Raw genomic sequence first — 27,982 nt, 5'->3', positions numbered from 1 at the left:
GTATTGGCGCTCGCTGTATTGCAGTAGTTCGAGTAACGAAGATTTTTGTGAGGTAAGTGATTCATGAAAAGTATAGGTTATTGTTAGTCAGGGCCATTTTTTGTAGGGATTATTGAAAGTCAGTTTGCGTTGCGCTATAGAAATATTGTGTGTAAGTTTAGTGATGATCAGAATAAGTAAAGAGAGAACTGTTTGAGTACGTTCAGTTTTACTCATCTGCCTTTGTATCAAATAACCTAGAAGTATACCAGTTTTTCTAAGGGGACGTTACAAGACGTTCTCGGCACAGTATTTCTGGCGGATCTTGGGAGAATGATAGATTTATGGTATAGTTTTCAGTTACGTTTGTTCTGCTCATGTACGTTACGGAAGCATTTTGGTTTCAGTCTGTTTTAGTGGTTTTGGACTTTCGTAGGATTTCCGTTCCACGTTAGGCAGTTCTACATCCACAATCAATCGTTATTGCTTTATCACAGTGAACAATAATTAACTGACTGATATTTTATGTGCATCTACAAGGAAGGTGAAAGGGTAATACTTTTCCTTTATCACAAACGATTACCTCAGTTCGACCACAATGAGCGCATTTTTTACATTTCACCTCAAAGATAAGCTGTTGGATGTTCTGTGATTAGAATAGCCTAATGAACCATTTGATCTTGTGTTCAGAAATAAAAGCTTGCCATTATAAATTAGGGAAGGTTTCACCGTTTATGCCAAAAGAATCTGTGTATTCGTAATACTTTTTCCAAAACCACAACCTTTATAATGAGGAAGGGTAGGAGATATCCTATAGTAAGACCATTCAATATTTAATCACATCAGTACGGAATCATATGAGATACGTCCCGATGCTACATGCACTCCATCAAGTCAGTTCCGGACATCTGTTTGCATAAGTCTTAATACGTCACGTGTGATAAGATTACCGTTACCATAAGGCGGCTTTTTGTTGTTTCATCCTATTCACTGAATCAACAAGGAAACAAGGTGATACGGGGGAGGACAGCAAAGGAAAGAGATGGTTCCAAGTTAACAAAAGTGTTTCAGTCAGGGGCTTTCTTTAAGGATAGTAGTAATCACGTAAAAGTCAACTTTCATTTGGCGACTTCCTGCCAAGTTGCCTTATTCACAAGAGTTTTTGTAAAACAGGAGAATCTGATAACTAATAACATATAATTCTCTTCCATGGTCGACAGAATTCTGCTTGTATAAAAAATCCGACGATGCATAACAGCATTGTTAACGGCTTTGTGTTTGCTTTTTGTTGGGGTTAATTTTTTCAGAGAGCATGTTCGTATGAAATTTATTTGAAAAATGGTTCAAATGGCTCTGAGCACTATGGGACTCAACTGCTGAGGTCATTAGTCCCCTAGAACTTAGAACTAGTTAAACCTAACTAACCTAAGGACATCACAAACATCCATGCCCGAGGCAGGATTCGAACCTGCGACCGTAGCGGTCTCGCGGTTCCAGACTGCAGCGCCTTTAACCGCACGGCCACTTCGGCCGGCCAAATTTATTTGAAGAGTGTTCATGTTTACTATTAATAATAACGGACGTCTTTTTATTTTCTACTCATCAGTACCCCTTTTTGAGAGCGTTTGGAAAACAAGAAGGTTTCATCAACGCGAGAGCGTCAATGAAACTAACTACGAAATCGAAATCTTGTTTCGAACAAACGGACGGTGAACAGCCAGATGTAGTTCCACGTCACAAGGAAGGAGAAATCAACCCCGGCGGCCCTGAATAAAACAAGATGAGTATGGCAGAGTTACCAGTAGAGAAGGGACCAGACACATACCAGCACAATAGAGAGGAAGCAGAACTGGGCAACAGGCACTGGATAAAAATCTTAACGGAAAACGTGGGGAATTAGGAATTTCGTTTCACTTTGTAGTTGGAGAGACCAACGCTATTTACAGACTGCATGCCAAAAGACTGACGTAAGGGAGGAGTTTATTGTGATTGTGCAATGCAAAGATAAAATAGTATCGGAAGTTGATGAGGTAGAAGGGAATCTACAGCAGTTGTCAGAATGAACTGAAGGTGGCATGTAGGCGATCGAAAATCAACTGACGGTGAAGTCAGAGGAGATGGGTAAAGACAGTAATGTGGTAAGAGAGACCATTGCGAAGTTTATGGTGAACACAAGGAGACGCTCGAACGAGTGTGCCAGTAAGTCGCCCAACAAGAGACCTCGCTCCAATAATATGAGGTTGAGGCTTACAGGGTAGCACTGACAATGAATTTAGGGTATTCAAAGAATGAGATTTCCACTCTGCAGCGGAGTGTGCGCTGATATGAAGCTTCCTGGCAGATTAAAACTGTATGCCAGACCGAGACTCGAACTCGGGACCTTTGCCTTTCGCGGGCAAGTGCTCTACCAACTGAGCTACCCGAGCACGACTCACGCCCACTCCTCACAGCTTTACTTCTGCCAGTACTTCGCAGGAGAGCTTCTGTGAAGTTTGGAAGGTAGGAGACGAGGTACTGGCAGAAGTAAAGATGTGAGGACGTGGCGTGAGTCGTGCTTGGGTAGCTCAGTTGGTAGAGCACTTGCCCGCGAAAGGCAAAAGTCCCGAGTTCGAGTCTCGGTCCGGCACACAGTTTTAATCTGCCAGGAAGTTTCAAGTGTATTCAAATCAAACGCAGCCAGTGGCAGTAGGTGATAATGAAGAGGTGTTTTCCCTGTTCCATTTCAGTCAAAACCAGTCTGAGGTCAACAGGCACAACCAGGAGGCCGTAGACCATTTGCAATAAAAGCAAAAAGATGTGGCTGAACTGCATACAGACGGGCGACTTGTTCATGATCGTATTAGTAAGAAGTATACGCATAATCGAGGCGAGTTACGGGAAATCGAAGATCTCAAGAGAAGGCTACGAGATATTCAATGTTCTCCAGTCCCTGTGGGTTGTTCGAAAAGGAAGGATAGATACCAATGAAGATTAATGATACAAGGACTGCGTTTTTGTAGGAAATTATTCATTGTTCCCTGATTCCACCAATGACCAACATCTGTAAGTATGGCTAGATCCATTTGAACTTTGGATATCGCTTTCAGAGAGGCTTCTGCTAAAAATTAAGTTCAAGTACAGCCATTTAAGAGAGGAACCAGCTGTGAGACACACGCTCAATTCCACAGAGATTTCCTAAATCAATTCTGGTTCAACTAACGCCAGGATCGAGTGAAGTTAGGCACTCTCATGAAGGAAAACTAGCGACACGAACTACCACAATCGATTCTTCTTTTTCGGCACTACAGTCCTTAGTGGGCCTTCGCCTCCTCAGCAACCTTACTCCATATCTCTCTCTTATCAGCATTTTTCTTCCATCCACGGATCCCCGGCTTGGCAAGGTCAGCCAGCACATTGTCCATCCATCTAGTTCTTGGTCTGCCCTTCCTTCTGTTGGAATACAATCTGGCATTCATTATTCGTTTGGGCATCCTGTCTTCCGCCATCCTCTCCACATGTCCTAACCAACGTATTCTTTGAGATTTGATAAATTTTACTATATCTTTCCCTTGTATAAGTTCCTGTATTTCATGCTTGTATCTCACTCTCCAACTTCTGCTTGTCTCATAGGCCCATAGATTTTTCGTAAGATTTGCCTTTCAAATCCCTTAGGCTGTTACTGTCTGCATCTGTCGCTATCCACGTTTCTGAGCCATATGTGGTAACAGGTCTCACAAGGGGACAGTATACTCTTAATTTAGTTGTTCTTGTAATTAGAGAGTTCTTGAGTATCCATTCTTTAATACATTTTCTCATGCTATTATCAATGGTTAGAACACCTAAATTATGGAAGCATCTAACAGCTTTGTGCACATATCAGAGATCTTCAGGTCCTGTGGTGTTCTTCTGGCTTCAGAGTTGGACATAACCATATATTTTGTCTTTCTTTCATTTGTAGTAAGTCCAATTCTTGTTCCTTCTGCTTCCATTTGTCCATATATTTCCTTAAGCGATGTTACATCCCTTGCCACGATGGCAATATCATCTGCATATGCGCATATCTGGCAGAACTTCATCATTATTGTTCCTCTTTTATCTACTTTTTGTATGAAACTATGCAGTGGTAAGCTAAACAGGACTGTAGAGAGACCATCACATTGTTTCACTCCATCCTCAAGGTGAAACTGCCTCTTCATTCTGTTATTCACTTTTGCTTTTGCTTTTGTATCCTTCATTGTTAGCTCGATTAACCTTCTCAGTTTATCACAGATGCCCAATTCTTTCAGCCCTTTTTACAACGCTGTTCTATTAATACTATCGAAAGCTTGTTAAAGTCAATAAACAGGAAGAGGAGAACTATATCATATTCTTTAAATTTTTCCATTATTTGTCTAACAACGAACAACTGGTCAGATGTATCTCTTTTTGGTCGGAATCAACACTGGTATTCTCCGAGTATCTTTCCGGCGCATTTCTTTACTCTTTTGTTCAGTACTCCAGAGAAAATCTTATATGCTGTATTCAGTAGTGTTATGACTCTACAGTTATCACAATTGACCTTTTCTCCTGCCATATATACTGGGCACATTATTCCAATATTCCGCTCCTCCGGCATGCTTTCATTTACCCATATGTTTTTTATTACGAGTACTTTAAATATTTCACGTCTTAGAGATTGCCCCCCTGATTTTATTAGATCCCATCTTCACCAGGTGCACAGTTATTTTTTAGTTTATTTATCATTGTTACCACTTCCAGCATTGTTAGGTTTTGTGCCCCATCCCTTTCAATTACTCTTGCCTCTGTGTTCTCTTCCTGTTCCTGTGTACGTCTTCGGGTCTGCTATAAGTTTTTGTTGAGCATATCTTCAAAGTTTTCTGTGCACCTTTTCAATATTTCTTGTTCCTCTCTTACTATCTCACCGTTTCTGTTTTTGCATGCATTTTGTTTCTTTCTGTATCATTCTCAGTCTGCTACTTTTTACATTCAATTACTAGCCTGCATTAATCATCAAACCAATCATTTCGTGCATTTCTTCTCATCCAGACGATGTCCTCTGCTGCCTCTTTCAGAGCATTCTGGATCTTAGTCCATCTCTCTTGGCTCCCCATTGTTTCTTCACTGGGAGTCAGTGCGTTTCTATCTTGCGCTTGGTATCCTTTCAAAACTGCTGGGTCATTCAGTTTTTCTGTATCCTAGTTTGATTTTTGTCTGTTCTAGGTTTAGGTGTTACGGATGGTTTCTCTCTCACTACATCTTTTACAGCATAGTGGTCTGAGTCACAGTTAAGACCCCTGCAGCTCCTAATCGATAATTGACGTGCCATGTCGTACCTTCACTAACACGTGGTCTAGATGATTGACTACTCCACTTAAATTTGATTAACATGTTCCGAGATGTATTCTTAATGTGGAAAAGATGTGCTCCTGACGATTATATTATTTCTAGCAGCAAACTGACATAACATTTCTCTATTCTCGTTACTTTCTTCATGTAATGTGTATCTCCCAGATACTCTTCCAGATTCGCTTCGTCCAACCTTTGCATTAAAATCTCCCATAACTAAGAACAGGTCATACTTTTTTACTTCACCACATGCCCTTTCTAGATCATCATGAAACTTTACCTTTGTTTCTTCTTCTGCTTACTCTGTTGGTGCGTATGCTGTTATTATCGTTATATTTCTGCATTTCCCTTTCACTCGCATTCTGCTAAGTCTTTCATTCATGGGTTCAAATTCCAAAATACCTTTACCAATCTCCTTTGTTATTATGAATCCCGTTCTGGCTTGTTCTATTCTTCTGTCTGGTCCACTATACGGCAGAGAATACTGGGGCATATTTATCTGTCCTTGTCTTTGCCATCTTATTTCTTGTAGCACTAAAATGTTGTACATGAACTTCGTGGTCTCATCAGCTATTTCTTTTATTTTTCCCTGTTTCAACATGGTTCGTACACTTCATGTTACTATTGCCAAGTCTTTTGTCGTTTTTGTTTGCCGAGGTCGCGTTTCTTGTGTCTCAGCCATTATCAGAGGTACTTTTTGGGGTTCTGTAATATGTCATTTTTGCAGTATTGGATTACAGACCCCACGCCCAACCCCTATCTTGGAGGACCTGGATTTCTTTAGGGTTTACTCCCCTAGGGAGGTTGGCTTCCTTCCGCCTACAGAGGCCCCCCACTCACCCCTGACCTATGTTGCAGGACAAACTTCGTCTGGCTCCTCAGTCAAGACCAGTCCGGTTTGGGTGACCCTGCCAGCATAGCTGTCGACTTCATCGAGGCACGCAAACCCTTCCGCGCGGCACTGAAGGTGCCTACGATAAGGCCGTGTCCTCTGGGATGGTCCACGATCGATTCCCTTATTCAAAACAGATGGTGAACCACAACCAGTAACTCAGTAACCTATTCACTGGTTGTCTGCATTGAACATAAACCCGTCCACCTGGCGGGGAATGGCGTAAGCAGTATCACTGAGACTGCGGAAAGAGTGTAGAATAGGGAAGGTCTGTGATCTACCTGTTTCACTGAGGGCAAATTATGATGGACCGATGGACCGATGGCTCGGCGCTATCATTTCGCAAACTGAACGACTTGTCGGGTTTTCGAAGAGTGCTTTAGTGGGTGTCTCCACCAAGTGGTAGAACAAGGCGTAACCAAGTCCAAACTTCGTGAGATTGGGCGGCCACCCCTCATTACATGTGTCTGAGGTCGTAGGCTAGACATACTGGTAAAACAGGACAGGCAGCGAACTGTGACGGAACTAACATCAGTCTTTCATGATGAACACAAAGTGCACCAAAAACTCCTAATGAAGGGGCTCCACAACCGTTGTATGTGTCAATGTTAACACCACGAAATCGGCAACTGCTACTGCAATGGGCAGGTGGCCATCGGAATTTAACGTTGGCGCAATGACAGAGTGTTGCATGGTCTCATGAACCGATACCTTCTCCATTATGCCGAAGGGATGGTGCGAATTCGTTGTTACATTTCCTTGAGATTTGTACTGCACGTCAGAGTCAAGCTGGAGTGTCTGCATTATGCTCTGGAGAACATACACGTGCGCATCAATAGGTGTAGTGGAGCTCTTGAAACAGGCACCACGACTGCAAAAGAGTATCATAAACTGGTTTCAGACAACATAGAACCCCTCATGACTATCATGCTTCCCGACGACAGCGGCAACTTTCAACAAGGTAATACACCTTGTCACAAAGCGGGGAGCGTTATGAAGTGGTAGAAGGAGCACAGTGGCTCCCCAGCTGTCCAGATCTGAACCCGATTGAACACATCTGGGATGAAATAGAACGTGATGTCAGAGCTCTTCGCCCCTCCTCCCTGAATTTATGGGAATTAGGTGACTTGTGTGTACCATCTCCCTCCAGCTTTCTACGAAGGCCTCATTGCTTTCATGCCACGAAGTATCGCCGCTGTTATCCGTGTCAAAGGTAGGTTGTCATAATGTTCCGGCTGATCAATGTGTCATGGCGGAGCCCATCTGTATTTGTCTTCCAAAGTTGCCATTGAGACCCTGTTACAGGAACCAGCACATGAATACATGTCAGGGACAGATCAAAATGTGGAATGGTTAAAAGGCTGAAGGAATTGGGGGCCAGGAGTTTGGAATAATACACTGTGGCGTGGAAACTGAGGCCACAGTTTATTGAGTCCGCATCAATACGAAGTCACCAGTAGTACTTCAATGGAGGCGCATCATTCAGAAATACGAGACTCCCTGCACATACAGTGGAGATATGGTTGGCAGACCCATACTGCAACAAGGACCATAAGAGTGAGAATGGAAATGAACATACTTTAATAGAAGATGAAGGAGAATGTCAAGGGCTTAACACTGTGAAGAGAGAGTGCTTCTGTATACAGATTTCAGTAGTATAATAGGCACTGCTTAAAGACAGTCAGGTAGTTTAGTCACTTAGGTGTCCCTTAGTTTTTATAAGTATAGATGTTTTAGATTCCGTGTAGTCCCTATCATTGTCTCAAATAGCCAAAATTCTACTCTGAGAGATGATGCTTCCAAAGACTGTTGCAGATATATAGATTACCCAGCAGTAAAAAGTGAACAGGAATATTGTAGGATAAACTTTTAAAGATCGCCTGACCAAGAATGATCCAATGGGTGAGTCAGTCATCATTTTCGATAATTTGAGTGTACCATCACAAAATAGTGAATTATGTTCTGATGGGGTAATGTGCATAACGAGTATGGAAGGAGAAGATCTGAATACAATGATTCTGAAAGAGGTATAGACAGAAGGAGATGTTATGTTGTGCCAGTGTGGGGAATAAGGTCGTTTCAAGAGCACAGACCGCCAAGAAAACACAAGTTTTTCTACCACACGTTTTTCAGTGTGTTTGTTGAACAATTTTAAGATAGGAAAGTTGTGCATCCATGGTAAATGAAACCCTGCACACAAAGAGGATACACGATTTAAGCCATAAATCCAGTTTAAAATCTATCACAGAATAAGGAATGTGTTGCGATACTTTTCCTCAGAATTACAAATTTGTAGTTAGTTGTTATAACCTTTTAGATGTATTTGTAGATTAACGTATTGGTTTGGTCAGTATATGGACCACAGAAAAAGTTCTCCAATTGGAGCAGAAAAATCGAATATGCCCCTGTTGAGAAGACCAGCTGCCTCATTTTACTTTCATCAGTACCTGTAAAATATTTCCCAAAAGTTCTGCCGTGCGAACATATTCATGCTATTTTTAATACGCAATTATACTCTTACTCCCAGAAACTCCGATGACTGTAACTCATTCACACCCACTAGTCAATTGATGTAAGTCGCTCTTACACATCCACTCCCAATTGCCGATTCTCAGTCATGATTTTAGCCCAAATCATTGTCATTTAGTGTTTCATCAGAAAATGCAACTCTCAGCCATTGCGCCAATGTCAAATGTAGATGGTCACCTACCCATTTCAGATGTAGTTGCCGATGTCATGGTGTTAACGTTGGCGCATGCATGGGTCGTCGGTTGCGGAGACCCATCGTTAGGAATGTTTCGTGCACTGTGTGTTCACTCTTGTACTCCGCCCAGCATTAAAGTCTGGTGTAGTTTCCATCACAATTCGCCGCTCTTCCTGTTACACCAGTGTACCCAACCTACCACGTCCGAGACCTGTAATGAGTGGTGTGGCTGCCCAACAGCACGACGTCTGGACATGGTTTCACTTTGCTATCGCCACGTGTTGAAAACACTCACCACAGCACTCCCTGAACACCCGACAAGTAGTGCAGTTTCCGAAATGCTCGTGCCGAGCCTCCAGGCCTTCACAATCTGACATCGCTCGGACAGATCGCTCGCCTTCCCCATTCTACACACGGACAGCATGCTTAGTGATATTACAACGTATAGCAGTCTTTCCTTGCCAGGTGACGCTGCTATCCCCTGGACGGGTTTACATCGATAGTAGGTAAAAATGGAAATGCCATCATTGGCCAGGAGGCCCCTTACGGGGCAAGGCCAGCTACCTTGGTGCAGGTCTTATTAAATTCGACTTCACATTGGGCGACCTGCACACCAGATGGAGATGAAACGATGGTGGGGACAACACAACACCCAGTCCCTGAGTGGAGAAAATCCCCGACAAAACCGGGAGTCAAACCCGAGCCTGTAGGGCAGTAATCCATCACGCTGACCACTGATCTATCAGGGCGGACATCAATAGTAGGTTGGTGACCATAAGGATTTTGCTGATCAGTGTACGTATATCTGCTAGCACAAGATGATGGCACAATTGGCGTGTTGTTTCTGTGACATGGGGCAAGCCAAAGGTATGGGGGACAGCAGATTGCTGTGGCCATGCAGGAAGCGAAGCACACTATGGGGATCGTCTTCGACAGCATTCGGAGTTTCGGACTTTTATGTCGTCTCGTTGTCGCTGCAGAGCTCTACCATGGGAGCAAGGAGAGGATGTTGTTTGGCGGCTGATGTCCTCTTTCCACGACGCAAACTGCATGCATAGATTAAATGGGCACTTTATTCAGAAAGGCAGAATGTTACTTATCTCCAGCTGGGCATTGTGGTACAACCTCTTCTGTATAGCTCACGTTAGCCTCACTGCCGGTGAAGTACAAAGTCCGCAGTGTACACTGGATTGTTGCTATGTACTGCCTGTCTCTGTGTTAGTGGCTGAGCTAACTGCTACTGCTATTCCTGCTGGGCTGCGAATGATGAGACTGGAACCTACTCAGTGCGACAGACTGTGAACAGACCCGAACTGTCTCGAACTAACTGGCCATCCGGTCCGCGGCGGCTATTTAAACACTGGCGGCCAAGAGGACGTTGGTGGCATGTTTCCTGTGAGTCTGTTTTTGGCCTTTGTCGATCTTCGTGCATCCTCTACGCCACATGGTGTGCCGGTGCCAGCTTACATCAGCACATGGACAGCAGCAGAGGTGAGCGCTGAAGAGGGCAGACTTAAGTCAGCAGCCAGGTGCCTCGCCATGTGACGCAGCCAGCGACCTCGTTAAGTGGGGCTAAGCAGGGTGCTGCCTCGTCGCTGTGACGTCACAGTGAGGCGCCGTACCAAGTGGCTTGGGAGGAGGACAAATTGGCACCACACAAACACTGAAGTGTTGGCACGTGCACAGCTCCTTTACCACGCTGTAGTACCTCCCTGTGTATAAGGTTTCAGAGAAAAGGTGAGCAACTGAATGCATGAAACTATTAGTGTTCGTTTCTTGTATTTCTACTCAAGCAATACTGAGTGTCCAAAAAGTTGGTATTGTCAGATTTTGTCTTTACTGTTTACTCAATTCTCAGTTGTTAATGTAAATCAGGCTGCTTAGACGGCAACAGACAAATGATTTTCCTTCTTAAGCTTTGTTGGTTACACAGATGCCTAATTTTCACTTTTGAGATATGTGCTTAATGTGGTATTTTCTTGGTTCTTTGAACAATATTCCAAGAGACCTGGAAATGGACTGTTACTAAATAATACTGTAAAATATTATGATTTTTGTTGGACAGTTTTATCACGTACAAACAGACTTCGCAAGAATTACAGATGGATGAATGCGGTGCGTATAGCCTTCTAAGATACTGACATTCAGAGCATTAGTGTGGAAACAAGGGTACCATTGTAATCCGTGATTATATTTCCGTTTCTGGAATACATTTATCACATTTTGGCCAGACTTTTTTTTCTTTCTTTTCGTTCAATTCGGGTCTCTTCCTGCACTTGTGAGAACTCTAAATTCTTGCTGTTTTGCTGTGAGGGGATGTAAGGGTACATACATCAGTGCATTCCAGAACAGATCGAATCTCCCCACACGTGTCTTTGATCCAGTGAATTAGCATCACTGTCAGGGAAGCTCCACAGTACCAGAAGGGTTCGGTTTGGCGCCCGCCGTTCTGTTTTTCGCAGAAGTAAGGTCAGCCTGAGCAAACCAGCAAGCATGTCCTGTGCGCTCGTGCACAGTGCGATTCGTCATTTTAACTCTCTGTTCCCGACAACTAATTTAATTTTCTTTGCAAGGCGTTGTTCTTAACGTTGTCTTCTTGCTCAAAACAGATTTTGCTTGTAACAACAAAACGTGCCATGTCATGTAAATTGTATAACGTATGACCCACTTTTTTAAATTTCAGACAGAAATAAAATTACAGTGTGGTTATAATTAGCCTTTCGCTGCCTGAGAAGGCCCCCAACAAAAACAAGGTGTCGTATGACAATTGAATTTTGTGAAAAGTTTGGTACAGACATGAGGAACAGAAATAACGAATTAACTGTTGAAGGAAACATATTTTAATTTCCACATTATAGTTTAACATTTGTTAATTGCACACCATGTTTACGTCCTAGGGTATAAACGCTGCTCAATGTGACCACCATCTATATCCACAACAGCCCAGACGCTTGTACGGATACTATTTCACAACTGTTCGCATTACTCTTTGAACGGTGAGCCACGAATTGTTCAGCTGTGCACAGCTTGAAGTTCGTCCAGCTTTCTGAGTCATGGCACCAGTTACTTCTTCAACAATTTTTGTCGCAATTGGCCGTCGGCCTCCCAGGAGAAATTCCCAAATCGGCAGAACTTCTGAATCATGATCATCAATCCCTGTGCGGATACAGGACCTTCTCGTGTTTCTTTAAGGCACTGAAAGTCGCGAACAGCAGCAGCACTATTGTTTGTGTCTTATGAAAACATCTTACGATTAAAGCCCTGCTCCCCTTGTCCAGATCCATATTGACTGTCTAGAACTGTAGTACAAACTGATGCTTGTGTTTCAACCCTATGTCGCCGTACCAGTACAGGCGCCTAACAGCTAGTAATGACACAAACATTACTAACAAAGCAAATCCTGCAACTAATAGTCTGATCATTCCTATAAACCTGGATACCCCTGCGGTAAACCGTTTTCCGTCTGCACTGGCTTAAGTAGCGAAAGTTTAGCTATAATCACCCCTGTAACTGGTTCTGAGATATATCGTAATATTTAGAGTCCCCCATAACCTTTAAAGAGAGAATCGTGTGTGTGTGTGTGTGTGTGTGTGTGTGTGTGTGTGTGCGTGTGTGTGTCCGGTACGCGATCGAGAAAGAAAAAAAACAGTAATTTTTGGAACTGAAATTATTTAGAGAGTCAGGGTATGGTTTTAAATTACGGGCGACCCTAAGGAATTCACCAGCGATGGCAGACTCCATTCAAAACGTGTTAAGTGCATGAATTCGGTTGCAGAGCGAGTGTTATGAAGCTCGAAGAAATAAACCCAGTGTTTTCAAATCAGCTTGAATATCACTCATCCTGTTAATATTAATTGTACTAGTTTGGTGAGAGTGTTGATTACGATTACTGGAATTTTAGATATGATGCGTGTCAGCAGACAAGTGGTTAAGAACTTCCCCAATGTTGCACGTGTCGTAACCGTCTTGACCGACTGACTTTTACAATTCAGATGCGAGTTAGCTTAAATAAAAGGAGCAACATACAGTGTAGAAAACTAGGCCAGAAATGTGTGTATAAGGGGATAAGGCGCAAAAAGTATCCAGTTTTTTTAATACATGCGTACGACGTTAGAGACTAAGGCAACGTTCATTAGAGCATATCTTTGACTCTACCCCTCTTCTGCAATCTAGATGACATTAATGGTCTTCTTACGTAGATTATAATGAAAACTATGTAGCCATCTCCAAATGCCTCTAAAAAAACGATAAAATATTGATCTTCGAAATGATAGCACAAATGTAATCAAAAGTTTTTACTGTTGGCAACTTGAACGAGCCATCTCGTGTCCTCTTATTCGCGTATGTTTGTCTAAGCGTCTAGCAGCCACATTGGTTTGCTCTCCAGCTGATCTATATCCACATAATATTCCCTGTTGTTTGGGAAAGGTATATGTTCCGAAGAACAATGAAAACACGGATAAGCGCAAATATAACCTAACCGTTATCTCGCGACTACTTTTGCGCGCCAAATTTTGATGAAAAAGGTAAATGAGCTGTGTCGGCTCGTTTTCCAAGCTGCTGTGTATCGTTGCTTGTTGGCGCAATCCGTTTTCCTGTACTGTGGCGCCTCGGTCGTCTTGTGGATGGTTCTTGGTTTGGAGGAAGATGGAGGCGAGCTGTTGACGGGCGGTGGGGAGTGAGAGATAGGAAAGAGTGACGAACCGCAAGCGTGCGATTACGGGGCCTGATCGACGGTAGCTCCCCCCCCCCCCCCCCTCCCAACAGGGCGACTGCTTGTCCAGGGCCGTGTTGGTGTGGAGTGTTGTGCTCTACGCTCTACACTGTTGTTGACTATCCGAGTTTGGTAGCGACCCTCTGCTGATGTGGGCGGCATGATCACGTTGATTTTCCCCGCTAACCGCCCTTCCTATCTTATTTTTGGCTGAGGTACTTCTGTTTGTAGACGTTGGCATCTGTGCTGGACTTGCTCCTGTTAGGCTGGTTTGCGAGCAGTTCTTCATTGCGTACTCAAGCTAGTAAATTCGCCCTCCCCCTCTCTGTATGCCTGATTTATCGAGTATTTAAACTGTTTTCCTTTCACTATAATTTGTTAAGCATTTCGGTAATGTTGCCATTATAGCTTGGGTGTGAAATTAATTTGGTTGTAACATGTTCTAGGGCACACATGAGTGACCACTCGGTCAAATATAGAGCCTGACCTTTAAGATGGCAAGTTCTTGCATGCCAGACTTGTGTATGAATTGTTACATCGTGACAGGCAAACTCCAGTGGCCCGATCAATGTTGGCTCGTTTTCTGTGCTCGTGTTGGAAGGTCTTGGTGAGATCCAGGCACTTACCCTAAAAGATGTCGTTGGCCCCGGGCGTGTCGTCCACTACCCTCCGATTCACCGGCCGCTTCTGGTCCACGTCGGCTGTGTACGTGTGTGCAGTGTGGTGTTCGGCCTCCTACCTTGGGTAAAGGCTGAGGCGGCGCGGCCTCCTCACCATCTCTGTAAGTTAAGTTCTTTATCTTATGGCACTCGGACTTCAGTTTAAATCAAGGTGTCCGCTACCCTAAGCCATCCTACCCAAGCATTGCCCCCGCAACTCCAGCCTTGTCTTGTACTGTCGCATAATTTTCAGTTCTTAAATGTTAATTGGCGTAAATTTTCAAGTCGTTGTTACCTTCTGTTCCTAAATTGTAAGTGCCCAAAGGCCTTTCCAAATATTTGTTGCCGGCCGCGGTGGTCTAGCGGTTCTAGGCGCTCAGTCCGGAACCGCGCGACTGCTACGGTCGCAGGTTCGAATCCTGCCTCGGGCGTGGATGTGTGTGATGTCCTTAGGTTAGTTAGGTTTAAGTAGTTCTAAGTTCTAGGGGACTGATGACCGCAGATGTTAAGTCCCATAGTGCTCAGAGTCATTTGAACCATTTGAAATATTTGTTCTTGTCCTAGATGTGTAAATTTTAAAACATTGTCAAATTCTGAACTTGTAAAATTTTGAATACTATTACTTTCCTGTTTGAAAAGTTGCTAAATTGCTGGCGCGAAAAGCGTCGTCAAGTTATTTTAATGGTAGTCCTCAATTTGTAAGAGTTTTTGTAAATGAGGGGCAGCTTCCTCACTTGAGCTCTACTATCTAAAGACTGATTTTCAAATTATTACGGCAATGCTCTGTCTGTAACTGTACTCAGATTTTCCTGGTTGAAATCTAAAGTTGTTATTTTAAAGAGGTGTTACTTCTCCTAAAAAGGAAACAAATTAAGTTTGGTCCTTTGGGTCCGCCGCCCTAAAATCTATTTGACAATGTTATTCACGTTTTAAGTATATCTCATTAAATAAAGGATTATCGACAGTTGTGAAGCTACAAATGGCCTCCCGTAAATTCAGCCTGCACCTTTTACCCAGCCGTTAAGCTGTTGTCGTATCCTGGGGCGTCCACTACCATACGGCATTGTTGGCCGGGAGACCCCTCGCAGAGGCGGTTCGGCTGCCGCTCCACAAGTTCTCTAATGCCACTACGGCGACTTGCGAATGAATGAGGATGAAATAATGATGAAAGACACACAACACCCAGTTATCTCGAGGCAGAGAAAATTCATGACCCCGCCGGGAATCGAACCCGGGGCCCCGTGAGAGGGAAGCGAGAACGCTACCGCAAGACCACGAGCCGCGGACTTCACAGAGATAAGGAATAGTTAGTGAAACGTAGAATAAATAAAGTGTATGAGTTATAATTTTAGATTTCAAATTATTTGAGAACGGTCGTCAGCTCAGTGTGTGTACTATACGATCATTAATTGATTACAAACTATAATTACGAACTACTCATTGAATTTTAATCAGGTGAGAACAGAACCAACGGTACTGACTGGAGCTCTGAGGCAAAAACACAGTTAATACCATGACTTAAACCTAATGAAAAAACCAGCAGAACAATCTGTACTAAGTATATGCACATCAAAGTTAACTCTTTGCAAAACGGTTCACGTAATAAACTGATCTGCGTTACTCTCTATAGTGCTGTTACTGATTTCAGAACTGCAAGTTTTCGTAAATAATTGTTTTTTGTTACAGTAAGTTATTTCTGGAAAGATCATAATGTTTCATTAAGCGAAGAATAAGTAATTTTATACTACATTATAACGTAATTTGCAAATGTGAGAAGAGTTTGCACTGCACACAAAAAACATGATATACACTATTCTGCAGAAACTTTTTGTGAGTACTCGTTTGATTTATGCTTTGACTCTCTTGCTGTTTGGCAATACTCCTTAAATACTTGTTCCACCTAGCAACAAACTTAACTGCTGTTAAATGACAGTTTTTGGTAAAAATGGAAATGGAAATGTCGTGTGGCTAGGGTCTCCCGTCGGGTAGACCGTTCGCCTGGTGCAAGTCTTTCGATTTGACGCCACTTCGGCGACTTGCATGTCGATGGGGATGAAATGATGGTGATAAGGACAACACAACACCCAGTCCCTGAGCCGAGAAAATTTCCGACCCAGCCGGGAATCGAACCCGGGCCCTTTTTTTTTTTTTCCTCGTCGACAGAGACGCAACTTTTTTTTTTTTTTTTTTTTTTTTTTTTTTTTTTTTTTTTTTTTTTTTTTTTTAAAAAAAAAGAGTGTTCAGATATGGGTAGGTGGAGACAAGGCGGGCAGGGGTCGAAACCCGAGGCCTGGCCGCGATGTCTCCCCCCTCCCGTCCCTGAATCACTCACTCAAAGTAGCTTTTTGATTATTTTTTTTTATGTATATATTTTTTCACCAGGAAAAGGGTATATGGAAAAAAAGATCTTTATTGGTACAAACTTAAATACAACAGAAATGCCATCCTTCCGGCGAAAATAACACAAGACAATATACTCGTACAAGGCGAGGAATTTTTTTTTTTATGAACATGGTGTAGGGAGAAAAAGCATAATAGGTCTGATGTAATCTAAGAGGTGTGAAGCAATATACAGTGAAGTGAGGGAAAGACCAGTGTTGTCTGGGGTAGTGCATTAAAGAAAGGAGGCGCGTGTCCATGCGCCTATTCCACTGTGGGTTACAATGTAGAAAGTAGCGCGGGGAGTCTCAGATGTCAGCAGGGGGGGGCGGGAGTGCTGTCGGCGTGTGGCACCATCCAACTGAGCGGGGGTGAAGTAAAGATCGCGTGTAGGTAATTGGCGAAGAAGGCGCGGTAGCGCGGTCGCTGTTCGACTTCACTGTGGGCGGTTTGTAAGTACTGCCAGAAATCAAGGCGTGATTTGTCGCCACCATTATACATGTAGGTGATCGTCCATCCCTTGACCCAGACAATCGCATGATTTTTGGAGGCGGGGAAATAAGTATTCTGAGGATGGATAAAAGTCCATGGGTCAATCGAGTCCGGCGGAACGCGGAGGTAACAGGCTACGAACTGTCGGGCAAGTTTCCAGACGTCACTGGTGGCAGTACAAGTCAGTTGATGGACATCGTCATCCACGAGGTTGCAAATGGAACAAAGTGGAGAGTCCTGTAGTCCGATGGCGTGAAGGCGATGGTTTGTGGCGAATTTTTCATTTGCGACTTGGTACCATGTTGCCCGGACGTTGGAGGGAAGAAAAGGCTGGTGGATGTGGCGCCAAACCGTTGGCCACCGCGTGGACGGATGTCTCAGTTCGATATTGTTGCTGGATATGGAACGAAGGAGAGGGGTGTAAAAATCTTTAGGTCGAGGAGAACGCGTGGTCGGTAAGTGTGTGTGAGCATAACTGAAGTCGACGATGAAATCAGAAATGTGCGTCAAATGGTGCTTGATGTGTCCGACTGGTACTGGTGGTGTTATGGTCGCGGGCACAAGAATTTCCAGCAAGCTGCGCGTAAGGGAGGTGCCCCCGTGCCACTGCTTGTGCATGGTGGACATGTACAAGGACGCCGCTCGGAGTCGCACATTGACAAGGCCGAGGCCTCCTGCTCGCGGGGGAAGGGTGAGCGTGTCGCAGCGGACCTTAAAGATCGTACCGGCTGTAAGGAAGTATCCGAGGGCAGCCTGAAGGCTGCGTCCAATAGTTGATGGCAGCGGGAGGACCTGTGTGATGTGGACCATTCTGGCCGCCACATGTTGATTGAGGTATTGGACACGTTGTAAAGAATCGAGTCGTCGGAGAAGATTTTGTCGCACCGTCGTGCGGATTGTTTGGAGTGCACGCCGAAAATTGATGGCAGCGGAGCGGCGCACGGTGGAGGTGAAAATGATACCAAGATATCGTAGTTGTTGTACACGCGGGAGAGGTGCTAAGTCTTCGTGTGAGAGACCGCGTCCAATGGGCATCGCCGCGGATTTAGCCACATTCATGTTACTGCCCGCTGCAGTGCCGTACGTTGATATCAAATCAAGTACCGTGTGTGTTTCACTCCGTGAGCGGATCAAGAGGAGGAGGTCGTCCGCATACGCACGACATCGAAAACTGTGCTGTCGCAAAGTGAGACCAGAAAGGTGGCTCGTCAGACTCCCGATGAGTGGCTCCAGGCTTATGGCATACAGTAGGGTCGAAAGTGGGCAGCCTTGCCGTACGTAACGCCGGATCGCCACTGGTCCCGCCACACGGCCGTTAACCTGAATCAGAGATTCGGCGGTGCCGTACAGGCACCGGATCACGTCGATAAAGGCTGGTGGAAAACCCATGCGGTTCATCACTGAGAACAGAAAAAGATGCCGCAATTTGTCGAATGCGCTGTCAAAATCAATGGCAACCACTGCGGCGCGGAGTCTGCACGCCGCTGCCAGTGCAATTAAATCGCGACATTCTCCTGTGGCCGTTTGTATATTAACTGAGCCGCCCGGAGTTGTCTGTTCCGGGGATAGAATGCTAGGCAGGATCTTGCGGCATCGCGTTGCCAGTAGGCGTGTAAAAATTTTACAGTCTGCGTTAAGCAGAGTCAGGGGACGGTAATGTGCTGTCGTCACACCTGGTGTCGGCTTGTGGATGGGTATAATAATTCCCGTGACGAAGGACGGCGGTACGGCGTTCCCTATCGTCAGCAATTCATTAAACATCGTTGTCCACCGTGATGCCATTAGTGTGAAGAAAACGCGATAAAATTCTATCGGCAATCCGTCGACACCAGGTGACTTATTCAGAGCGCATTTTTTGATTGCATCGTGGATTTCGTCACGCGTAATGGGCTCCAGCAGCTCGTCTGCTTCGTCGCTGGTGAGGGTGCGAGTTACGTGTGGTAACACAGACTCCTCAGCGTGGTTGTTGGTAGTCTCCTCCTGGTACATTGTGCGGTAGTGGTCGACAAAGGCACTGACGATTTCGGCCTGGCAAGTGACGTGCTGGCCGCGACAGGTGGTGATCTCGGTGATGAGTTGTCGTCGTCGATGTTTCCTATCGGAGGCGATATGATGCATGGTCGGATGTTCTTGTTCCGCCGAATCTTGACGTCGGGTTCGCACCATAGCCCCCTGCAGTCTACGGCGTGTCAAAGTCACAATTTGCGCCTTAATCCTGCTGCGTTCCCTCTGGGTGTCGGGGGTGGGCGGTTGGGCGTCCAGGTCGCGGAGAACGGCGTAGAAATAGTCGGTAGTGTGCCGGCGCCACGTAGCAACTTCCTTTCCATACTGAATCAAAGTACGTCGAATGGCAGGTTTGGCACATTCTAGCCACCAGGTCAAGGTCGTGCAGTATTTAGGTAAGCGACGTTCACAGGTGGCCCATGTCTCGGTAACACGTTGAAGACGTTCGGGATCATGAAGATGGGAGGTGTTTAGCTTCCACGGTGCACGACTACGCCAGACCACTTGCTTGGGGAAGAGAATGTTGCAGATGTAGGCACAGTGGTCCGAAAAGGCCAGGGGCCAAAGTTCTGCACCTTGGACTGCAGGTGTGAGTTCCCGAGAGACGTAAATTCTATCAAGGCGGCTCGCGGAGTGACTCGTCTGGTAAGTATGTCCAGGCGCGTCGCCGTGCCGAACTTCCCAAGTGTCGCGGAGCAACAGATCTCGGACGACAAGACGCAGTTCTTGACAGGTGTTGTAGTGGGGCACTTGATCTTTAGGGTGCAAGACACAATTAAAATCACCCCCAAGCAAGTAATGGTCGCAGCGTCCAAGAAACAAAGGAGCGATTTCTTCTGAATAGAAGAGGGCCCTGTCGCGTCTGCGGGTGGAGCCTGAAGGAGCGTAAATGTTGATGATACGCGTCCTCATGACGGTGACGGCCATGCCTCTGGCAGATGGAAGGTATGTGATATCGGCCACTGGAATGCCTTCTCTGGCGTAAATGGCTACGCCGCGTCCCAGGTGGTCACCAGGAGAAGGATAAGTGTTATATCCCGCGACGTCTGGTAGTGTGGCCAGGTGTACTTCCTGTAGTAGTGCGATATCGACGTCCGACGCCCATATCATCTCTCGCAGCAGTTGAAGTTTCACGGGTGAGCTAATGGTGTTAGTGTTGATCGTCGCTATTCGGTAGGTTTGGAGCTGTAACCCGCCGTGGAGGGGAACTCCACCGGCGGAGGATGAAGAGGGACGAGGCAACGGTGAGTCGTGCCGTACGCCACCTGACGGCATTATCAGCGGCGTAACGATGCTTCCGTCTGGGGTAACTCTGTCCCCAGCGTGTGGTCCGGCTCCTCATCGACGTCCTCACTCCACACCATTGAAGGCGTTGTCGTTGTGATGGTCGTACGTTCCACTTCGGTCGTAGGGGCAGAGGACGTCTCGGCGGCAGTCGCATCTGTGGAGTCCATTGGTTCAGGAGCACCTGAGCGAGCCAGTAGAGTAGGCATCGACGTATCCACAGTCGGCGTCGTGTTGTCGTCATTCGTATCGTCGTGTAGGTTCTCCGAGGCCTCGTCGGGTCGGACGGCCTCTGGAGCATCGGGGGGAGGTGATCCGTCTCGTTCCGAGACCGTACGGCGCCTCCTCTTGCGCCTCTTAGGTGAACGTTGTTTGCGGGTTCGTCCCTCCGTGTCGGAAGACGGGAGGGAGTCGCGTCGCTCTGAGAGGAAGGCCGTCGCGGGAACGTCAAATGAAGGGGCGTCCATATGTTCAGGCGGGTGGGTGTCGGAAGTCGTCGCTGTTGGTAGTGGCGCCAGAGTAGCGTCAGGCTTTGAGCGCGACGCGTCGGCCCCAGCGGTATCCGTAGCAGCTGGAAGGGTCACCGGTGCATGGTCCGATGGGCGGCGGCCGGTGGGAGGAGAACAGAGCGCCGATGCGTAGGTGATCGGTAAAACCGTAGTCGGAGCCGGAGGTGCCACGGTAGCGGCTGGCAATTGGGTGATTCGTCGCTGAAGACACTCAGATCTGAGGTGGCCTTCTTCGCCGCACCCGGAACAGGTCTTGGGTTGGCCGTCGTATATGACAACCGCGCGGCACCCGCTAATTTGCAGGTAAGATGGCACGTAGCGATGGAGGTCGATGGTGATCTGCCGTACACCGTTAAGAACAGGGTACGTTTGGAATTGCGCCCAGCGTTCGGCAGTGTGGCCGTGTACAGTGCCATAGGGGCGGAAAGCCGCGATAACGTCTTCCGCTGGAAGCTCGAACGGGAGTTCGAAAACTCGTATGGTGCGCATTCCTAAGCCGGCATGGTCGACAGTGACCGCTCCGACATTGCCGTCGGCGTGGCAAAAGCGTAATCCATGGTTGGTGTCACGAAGTATTCTTTCACATACCGCGTCATTGACGACTTTGACGTACACAGTACTGCTTAATATGGACAAATGGATGCCCAAGATGTCAGAAGCTGGGATCTTAGCAACGTCGCGTAGGAAGCGTTCCACTTCCAAGGCCTTTGGTCGTGCGTAGTCGTTGCAGAAGTTGAAACGTAAAGTTGATTTTCGAAAACGGTTGGCCATGATTCTAGTACACGTAAGCGACACGTAAGTGACGGCCGCTGAAATGTAAACAACAGCGAGCGCGCGCGCTCCGCAGGCGGAAATAACAACACGTCCGCACTGCACGGCGGCGAAAGCCGGACTGCCCTTAGGATTGACAGTCTGTCGCGCTGACCACTCAGCTACCGGGGCGGACACAGTTTTTGGTAATGCCTAGTTTTGTAAATTGCACTTCTTCATCTGAGTTATCGAAATGAAATGAGCTTCTCCCCTTCAGCATTTTCCTATTCTTTCACTGGTGGTATTCTCGGAATCAGAAATGGTGATAGGATAGGAACCTGGTAGGAAAATGATTGAGGTAAAGTTCATTTACACTATAACAGCTGCTGTGTTAAACACTGTTATTCAGTGAAGATAAACTACACTGAAGTGTTACAGTCATGGAATAGCGACATGCACGTATACAGATGCTGGCAGAACGCGTGTGCAAGATATAAAGGGGCAGTGCATCGGCAGAGCTGTCATTTGTTCTCAGGTGAATCATGTGAAAATGTCACCGAAGTTATTATGGTGATCATGGCTGCACGACTGTCGACGCGCAATAGTAGTTGGGGCTAGACGCAAGGGAGTTTTTGTCTCCTAAATCGCTAAGGAATTCAGTATTCCGAGATCCAGACAGTCAAGTGCGTGCGGAGAATACCAAATTTCAAGCATTACTTCTCACCACGAACAACGCAGCAGCTGACAGCCTTCACTTAGCGACCGACAGCGTTTGCATACAGTTGTCAGCGTTAGACAACGCCGAGTGAGATAACCGCAGAAATCAAAGTGGGACGTACGGCAAACGCATCCGCTAGGACAGCACTGCGAAACTTGGAATTAATGGGCTATGGCAGCAAATGATCGACGCGAGTGCCTTTGCTAACAGCATGACTCAGCCCCCCGCCCCTCTCCTGGGTTCGTAACCGTATCGGTTGGAACCTAGACGACGGGAAAATCCTGTTCTGGTCAGATGAGCCCCGATTTCAGTTGGTAGGAGGTGATAGTAGGATTCGAGTGTGGCGTTAGCTCTGCGAAGTGATGGACCCAAGTTGTCAACAAAACACTGTGCAAGCTGATGGTGGCTGTATAATGGAGTGCTCTATGTTTACATGGAACTGACGATGTCTTCTGGTGCAACTGAACCGATCGTTGACCGTAAATAGTTAAGTTCGACCACTTGGAGACCAATTGCAGCCATTTATGTACTTCATGTTGACAAAGAACAATGGAATTTTTATGTATCACAATGCGCCACGTCATCGGCCCACAACTGCTCGCGATTAGCTTGAAGGACATTCTGGACAGTTCGAGTGAATGATTTGGCCACTCAGGTGTCCCAACACAAACTACATCGAATATTTATAGGACATAGCAGAGAGGTCAATTCATGCATAAAATCCTATACCGACTATACTTTCCCACTTATACACTGAAGCGCCGAGGAATCTGGTATACGCATGCGTATTCAAATACAGAGGTATGTAAACAGGCAGACTACGGCGCTGCGGTCGGCAACGCCTATATAAGACTACAAGAGTCTGGTTCAGTTGTTAGATCGGTTACTGCTGCTAAAATGGCAGTTTATCAAGATTTAAGTGAGTGTGAAAGTGATGTTATAGTCGGCGCATGAGCGATGGGACAGAGAATTTTCGAGGGAGCGATGAAGTGGGGATATTTCCGTACGACCGTTTCACGAGAGTACCATGAATATGAGGAAGCCGGTAAAACATCAAATCTCCGGCATCGCTGCGGCCGGAAAAAGGTCCTGCAACAACAGGACCAAAGACGATTGAAGGGAATCGTTCAACGTGACAGAAGTGAAGCAAATTGCTGCAGATTTCAATTCTAGGCCATCAACAAGTGTCAACGTGTGAATGATTCAACGAAACATCGTCGATGTGGGCTTTCGTAGCAGAAGGCTCACTCCTTCACCCTTGATGACCCCAAGACACAAAACCTTACGCCTCGCCTGGGCCCGTCAACACCGACGTTGGACTGTTGATGACTGAAAACATGCCTAGTCGGACGAATCCCGATTCAAATTGTATTGAGCGGATGGACGTGTATGTGTATGAAGATAATCCCATGAATCCATGACCCGAGCAGATCAGTAGGGGACTGTTCAATCTAGTGCACGCTCTGTAATGGTGTGGCGTGTGTGCAGTTGGAGTGATATGGGACCCCTAATACGTCTAGATACGACAGTGACAAGTGACACGTACGTAAGCATCCTGTTTGATCAGCTGCATCCATTAATATCTATCTTCGTATATCCATAATTGAAACAGATGACTTGGGACGTCAGCTATTATAATATATGTTAAAAAATGACGGAATTCCTCTGACTGTATTAAGGTGTTAGTTTTATTGGCAACTAGTTTCGATGTTGTTTCAACATCGTCTTCAGGCCTATACTTGTTGACAGCAACCGGATGTGTCTAACACTAGTAGTCAGTGGTCACCTTAATACAGCTGGAGAAATTTCGTCATTTTTTAACATATATTAATGTCTATTGTGCATTCCGACGGACTTGGAGAAATTTCAGCTGGACAATGCGACACCCCACACGTCCAGAACTGCTATAGAGTGGCTGCAGGAATACTCTTCTGAATTTAAACACTTCCTCTGGCCACCGTACTCCCCGAACATGAACATTATTGAGTATCTGTGATGCCTTGCAACGTGCCGTTCAGAAGAGATCTCTAATTCCTCTTACGGATTTATGGACAGCGCTGCAGGTTTCAAAGTGTTAGCTCTCAAGCACTATTTCAGACATTAGTTGAGTCTACGCCACGTCGTGTCGCGGCACTTCTGCGTGCTCGCGCGACCCCTGCACGATGTTTCTTTGTCTCTTAGTGTACATGGGTATAGAGGCAGCTTGGCCTGATATTTCTGCAGGGGACTTCCAACGACTCGTTGAGTCCTTACCACATCCAGTTGCTGTATTTTGTCAAAGCCGTCCCACATTATATTAGGAGGTATTCCGTGACTTTTATCACCTCCATGTACTAAGCTTGTTAGCTCTGCACAAGCTAAAGGTGATCTTACTTCGATGGGTTACTGCTGCTGTGACGTAAGGCATTACCCGTCGACAGTATATGACAACAGGCTTGTCCTTATCGTCGCTTTCTATAACAAGTCTGAGCCCACAGTACTCCTCTTGAATATTAATTCCTTTCGATGACAACATGCTATGCCCACTTACGACCATTCCTGGTCATATGCTAAAAATTTTGTAGTTTATCCCCTAAATAGCCGCCCACCACGCCTCGTCTCCACCGACAACTTCTGGTCCGACTTCCTGCTTGCGCTCCCTGAGACAATACTCCTTACTTGAAACTTATTCTTTGGTTCAATATAATAGCACACTTCCCTGTCTGGAGCAGGGTTTGTACTCCATCACGGTTACCATATTCTTTTTTATTAGTTCGTTTGAATTACTTCTTCGACATTTAATTATATGACAAAATTAATAAAATAATAAAGGGTAATGACGACAGAAAGTATGGCATTTACACTATGGTTCTAGAATTAATTATGGGAAAGATCTATCAGGCACCGTCTTGTGTGTCTTCGATTGCCATAATGTACTGGCAAACAGCTACACAACCCGCATTATGTTCAGATTACTGTTTATCACAGCTATTGTCACTGGCTTTGGACAGTAGGTTAGATCATTTATTCCTACAGTAAAAGTTGGAATCGCCACTGGCGTCTACAAGATTCCTGTAGGTATCCCAGGTCCACATACAGGTCCTTAATCATACCGATTTATATCTTAACGCACAGAGTTTCCATCACCCTGCTCAGAAGAGAGCCGTTTTGAACACGTTGGTATATAGAGCCAAAACTGTTTCTGACGAGGACCACTTAAGGTTCGAGATTAATCACCTAAAGAACGTGTTCCGAAAGAACGGCTATAGTGCACGCGATATAAAGGCAGCGTTCTCCAAAAGAAGGAAACGTGATAATGCTGCAACCTCACAGGATGAAACACCGATTGCGGTTCTTCCTTTTTGTGGCGCAATTTCCAGCAAAATAGGAAGAGTCCTGCGTAGACGTGGTATTAGACCGATTTTTCGTCCTCCTAAGAAAATTAAGGAGATGATGCGCCCTGTTAAGGATAATCTCGACCTCAGGGTCCCCGGTGTTTATAATATACCCTGTGAGTGTGGAAGCAATTATATAGGTCAGACTATTCGTACCGTTTCCGACCGCTGTGCAGAACACCAACGCCACATTAAAATAGAGAGCTTGAGAAATCGGCAATTGCGGAGCACAGCCTCACGAACAAACACAAAATATTGTTCGATGAAACTAAAATTCTGTCCCATGCCTCCACGTACTGGGATTCTGTTATTAAGGAGGCTGTTGAAATCAGAATGAGTCAAAAGAACTTTAACCGCGATAGCGGATACCATCTGAGCTGTGCGTGGAAACGAGCGCTTGATGCAGAGAAGCAGCAGAGACGTTCCTTCCAAGGTTTACGTTTAAACGGAAGCGGTGGCGCCACCGGCGCACACAGTGACACCGTCTGAGACAGCAGCACGTAATCGCCGACCAATCAGAATCCGACCAATCAGAAGCCGTCTTCGGGCTATATAGAGGCTACCATAGCAGCAGTAGAGACAGTCAGCTCCTGACGATGACGATGGAGGTAATCGTCGAAAGCTCGAGATTTTATCCAGAACTGACGTGGCAAGAATACCGAGAATATTTTATACATAAGTGCCGCCGCGAAAAACTTCGTTCTCATATTACTTTCCTCTACGGGGAGGACATCGCACGCCAGGTTCGTCACCTGGAGAATCTGCGCGTCAAATATGCACAGTTGCGGAGTAATTTGGCATTTCTGCAACGCTGTCGCGATAAGGAGATTGTGCCTAAGTTTGCTGTGGTTAAACACCATATCAAGTCGGTTGGAATGAAGAATATATTACAGAAGACAAGTCGGGCGATCGTCAGAGAAAGATTACGACACACAAGGTACGAACTGGATCTTAATGCACGAAGCTTATACAGTTGCCATCTTTTGTTATCTACTGTTCTCTCGCCGTTTGACTGGGAGTGGGTCGATATGACGACGGCTGCTCATCAAAGAGCTCATCTTAGTAATACATCTGCTAGACAAGTAAACAAATTTGAGCGTCTTGTTGCTGTGCAAAGATCAGAGTCAGCGCATGAAACAGCACGCACTGTCGTCAACCTATCGGGCAAGAACCTGGACAAAGGAGCCATCTCGGCCCTTAATAAAGGTTTGAACTTTGCTCCTACACCACGTACTATACCCATCGTGGATCTTATCAGTGGAGTAGAACAGGCTGTGCGGCATCTTGCACAGGACGACGCCGACGAAGTGAGACTTGTTACCAGTCGCTTTTTGGCCTCAGCTAAGCCTCCCAGGTCTAATATTAGTAGAGAGGAGAGGGAGGGGCTCCGTTTACTTCAGAAGGATGAAGATCTTGTCATATTACCAGCTGACAAAGGAAATACCACCGTGGTCCTTAATACTACCGAATATCATAGAAAAATGACTTCACTGTTGGAGGACAGTACGTATAAGTGTCTTAAACGGGACCCAACTTTGACGTACAGCAGAAAAACCATGAAGTTACTGAAGAATTCCGGGCTTCCAGACGATATTACAAAAAATCTCAGAGTCCGAGCTCCTCGACCGCCTAGGTTGTACGGACTACCGAAGCTCCATAAGGATAATGTTCCCATGAGACCTATTGTCAGTGCAATTGGTTCTCCTACTTATAAGCTGGCCAAATACTTAACAAAGTTGATGACTCCTATAGTTGGCCGGTGTGAACATCACATCAAAAACTCCCAGATGTTCATTGAGAAAATCAAAGATATTAGAGTTGGTCCTAATGACATTTTAGTCAGCCTGGATGTGGTGTCGCTGTTCACAAAAGTTCCTGTGGAGGACACTTTGAAAATGCTGGCGGATCTCTTTCCTCCTGAAACTATAAAATTGTTCCGGCACGTGATGACGACCACCTACTTCTTGTATGGTAATAAATTTTATGAAATGACAGACGGCATGGCAATGGGCTCTCCGTTGTCTCCATCATTGGCTAACTTTTTTATGGAGAATTTTGAAGAACGTGCACTAAATTCGGCTCCCCTCCGTCTGTCCCTATTTTATCGTTACGTTGACGATACATTTATGATCTGGCCACACGGCGAAGAAGCTCTTAAAGAATTCATTGAACACATGAACAGCATCCATTCGAACATCC

At 45.7% G+C, this 27,982-nt stretch overlaps 1 protein-coding gene and 1 non-coding gene across 3 annotated transcripts in view; one reads left to right on the top strand and one right to left on the bottom strand.

Annotated features, from left to right (window-relative positions):
* LOC124712518 (U-reduvitoxin-Pr21-like) overlaps positions 1 to 27,982 on the top strand; it is a 177,464-nt gene that overhangs the window by 21,149 nt on the left and 128,333 nt on the right. The window lies entirely within an intron of this gene.
* Trnas-cga lies at positions 2,332 to 2,406 on the bottom strand. Its single transcript has one exon. It is a non-coding gene; the product is annotated as a tRNA-Ser (tRNA).

Source organism: Schistocerca piceifrons, chromosome 8 (genome assembly GCF_021461385.2).
Source record: "Schistocerca piceifrons isolate TAMUIC-IGC-003096 chromosome 8, iqSchPice1.1, whole genome shotgun sequence".
In the NCBI taxonomy this organism is placed as follows: Eukaryota; Metazoa; Arthropoda; class Insecta; order Orthoptera; family Acrididae; genus Schistocerca; species Schistocerca piceifrons.
This window is presented reverse-complemented; position numbering and strand designations above follow the sequence as displayed.